This window comes from Furipterus horrens, unplaced genomic scaffold (genome assembly GCF_987537825.1).
Source record: "Furipterus horrens unplaced genomic scaffold, mFurHor1.1.pri manual_scaffold_7, whole genome shotgun sequence".
In the NCBI taxonomy this organism is placed as follows: Eukaryota; Metazoa; Chordata; class Mammalia; order Chiroptera; family Furipteridae; genus Furipterus; species Furipterus horrens.
This window is the reverse complement of record NW_028327177.1, coordinates 10,236,775-10,240,701: the sequence shown is the minus strand read 5'-3', so window position 1 is coordinate 10,240,701 and position 3,927 is coordinate 10,236,775.

Below are 3,927 nucleotides of genomic sequence, written 5' to 3'. Positions count from 1 at the left end.
GTGGTGATTATAATAATAACATCTAACATTTAGTAGACTCTTAGTAGATGGGCCAGGTAAACAAAACGGGGTACAGGTGCCCTACTTTACAAACAGGAAAGGCTGAGGCACAGAGGGTACTAACTGACCTGCTAAGATCACAGAGCTAGTAAATGGCAGAGCCACAATATCGGCCTGAGCAGTGGAGCCTCAGGATCTGCGCTTCTGGCCACTGTTCGCACCCCTGAGCCCCCAGCCCTTGCTCTGTCTGCTCCACCATGCTCCCCCCTAGTGAGCTGTGGAACTGTCCATTTCTTGGGGGCGGGGGCTCTTCTTTACCTTTAATAGCTTTCCTAACCCAAGGGAGACTTACAAGGTAAGCCACCATGATCAGCAAACAGTGGTCGTTCTAATTTCACAAGGCTAATTATCGATCAGAGCCATGTTCCCCCTCACCCCTATCACAGGAGTGCCAGGAATTCTCCAAGCTCTGGCATCATCAAAATGTCCCACGTGACTTTCACATGTTTTTTCGGTGGAGGGGAAGCCTCTGGTGAGATGCTAGGTGAATACAGGATTACCTACTTCTCATTCCTCTTTTCACTAATTCAGTTCAACCCAAAGAACTGGGAGAAATCAGAATCAAACATGGAATAGCCAACAGTGTGAGACTGGGTTCATTTGGAGTCTAATGATTCTTTTCCAAACCCAGTATCAGCTAATTAGCCACCGCCCATCACATTGCATTGGTATATGAGTATAGTCATTTGGTACATTTAGGCACAGGTTCTCACATCAGAACCTCCCGATTCCTGGAGAGCCCAAGATACTCCAGAATATGGTGACTTTTCATCAGAAAGAGAAATAGAGTAGGGCAATACACTCACTAAGAATAGTAACATTTTCCACCATCTGCAGAGCACCAACTATGTGGCAGGCCATTAGACGCTATACAGAGTGGAGCAGAAGTCGGTTTACAGTTGTGAGTACGTGAAACACAGAGTTTATTCTTGTGTTATTATTTGTTAACTATCATCTTATTTTCCATACGACCAACTGTGAACCCACTTTTGCCCACCCCCGATACGTCATCTCATTTAATTCTCGCTAAGACACTGGAGGTGAGTATTATCCTCCATGTCACGGATGGGCAAACTGAGGGTTGGAAATGTGAGGCTGACTTGCCCAAGGGGAAAACACTGATGGATGGTATAGGTAGGATTCCTAACTTAGCCTTTTTGGCCCCAAAGTTAATGCTGTGTGCATGGCACTATGTATCATACAAACAGTCGGCTTCCTTCTGTTTCCAGAGCCCTTTGTTGATGCCAGTTATTCAAGGTTTGACTGCACCCACCTCTGTATTATTTCCATTTTCTCCAAATCTGCCCCACCCAGTGGTCCATCAGTTGAGCAAGTGACCTTTTCTGGGCACTCATAGCACGTGGTTCATCTCTCTATTCCCTCCGCTGGCCCCAGCTGGGCTCCCAGCAGGCGTATAATATGTGCTCGCTAACTAGCATGCAGCAGTGTCTCCAAAATGTCTTCTGCAACGAGTACCATGCTGATGAATTTTGATGGAAGAAGTCTTTTAAAGCATCATTTTAAGATAGAAAATGGGCATTTGTCATACTCGCCATCATAAGCCTCATCAGCGAAAGTGTTTTCTTCCTGCTCCAATTTAAAAAGTTAAGTCTGATCTGTTGGGATGGCTCACATTTTTTAAGCTATTGTTATAGCTACAGCTGCGATCAGATTGCTCCCTAGTCTGAGTCTCCCCTCACCCAGAGATGTAGTTTGAAGATGGGGGAGGGAGTGGACTTTAATAGCCTTTCCAGATAATTCTAGATATTCTCTTTGATACTGTACCAAACTCGGCAAGTGGTGTTTTCTTAAAGATTAATGGAGTGTGGAATCTGAAGTATCCATGACCTTTTTGAACTCTGTTCCATTAAAGTCCATTATTGAGCTATTACACATGTTAAATGAATATTTTACCCACATATGGATATTGTACCATCATGCATTGATCATTTCGAAGATATCAGTGCACTGCATTACACATACATTCCCAATGTTAACATAGCTCATTGTCTGATAACAAAAAGAATCACATTTGCAAATATATCCTGAATCCCATAAAAGAAAAGTATAACCATTTGGGAGGCTGTCCATGCTCTCGGTGTCAGGTATGAGCTTTCAAAATTCTGATTTTCACTTCCAACTGTGAATTTTGTCACTGCGACAAATGCTGCCAGTAGATGTCCTTGAAGTGACAGATCGACTTCATTCATTTTTGAGAAACTGATTGCCAAATACCTAAGTCTGATTAATGATTGTTTGTTAGCCAGTCTTTTTTTAAAAGCAATAAAAGGTGTTTTGGGGGGAAAAAACTGAGTCGTTCAGCTCATAACTCAAACAATAGCACAGTTTCCTTCCCCCAGACAACCATGGCACTCGAGCACACCAAAGCAGTGTGTTATGGGTACTTACCATTTCAGCACACAGGCTATTATTAAAAGGGTGTACTCAAAAATCAAGATTTTAACAATTAACACTTTTTACTGCTTCATCAAGGACATTCTTCTAAGAGGTCCTTTCAATAATAATACAAAATGCATAGGAAACTAAAATCACAGAATACACCATTCAGAATTAACACTTGAGCATATTTAGAGGTCATACAGATAATTTAAGCATACCGAACCGATTCTTTGGTCTTCAGAAGGATATAATGCCTTGATGAATGGCTGATTAGTTTCTTCACCATTGAAAAAGGAGATAGAGTGGTCAATGACTCAAATCAATATCACTTTTTTGTTATAAGACAATTCTGCAACTTCCTTGGCCATTAAAAATTTAAGTCTTTTCTTTGTAACGCGTACAAACCAGTACCTGAGGTTACACATAGAGCGAAGCCATTGTTGACATAGAAGTACTCAATATAATCTTGCCAGTAGAATTATTATAAGTTAAACTTAAAAAAGAACATTCTTATTTGAAACAGGTATAAGTGTTATGGTAAGCACATGGCAGTGAAGATTACACTAGAGGAGTCCAGGCCCACTGTTTTGATTGGCACCAAAGTGCCAACAATTTGACCCACATTATTTTGCCTCATCAATACAAGTGGCAACACTGTGAAAAGAAATAAATAAACATGGCAGAAGGGCCAAAATATAGTGTTATTATGAAACTCGGTTTGACATCATGTCCATGAAAGGGGTTCAGATGCCCCCAGGCCCATGGACCACACTTGGAGAATTTCTGCTCTTAGATACCTTCTAGTTCTAAGAATCCAGGACCCTTCCCCAATTCAAAGTTCCCCAGATGACTTTATCTAAGCCTAACCTCACTCATAACTGGTGCCACAAAAGGGATGAGTTGTCCCAATATTCCTGTTATCCTTCACCTACTTGGATTCTGAGCCAGGGAGAGTAAGGTATGGCTGGGAGTGGGCAGGAGGATGTCACTCAAACGGGAGTGTCCAGTTAAGTCTTCCTGACAGCATCCTGGATCAACACTGGGTGGCAGAATACAGAGGAAGTGACCTGTTTCAGGACCCTCCTAGAGTGTCTCAGGCCCATCCAAGTCCTTTCTGGGCAGAGTTTCCTGAAAACATCCTCCTTTCGGCAGGGTTGTTTCTCTCTTCCCCAATTAATCCCTCCTGGTATAACATTAGACACATAAGGGGTGATTTCTGGTCTAGGTCACCCATTCCATGAATATTTATAATCCCGCAGGAAGTTATTACTCTTTTCATTTCCAGATGACTGAGTTAAGACAAAAACAAAAACCCTGATTATGGCAGTTCATAGAAACAGACTTCCGAAGGGTAGTTTGGGGACAGGTGACCGGGTAAATAATTTCCTCTTGTACTTAGCTCTCTAACCATACAGAAGCCTTTATCACCGTCTCCCTGATTAGTGGCTTTTAAGAATGAGTTAGGAT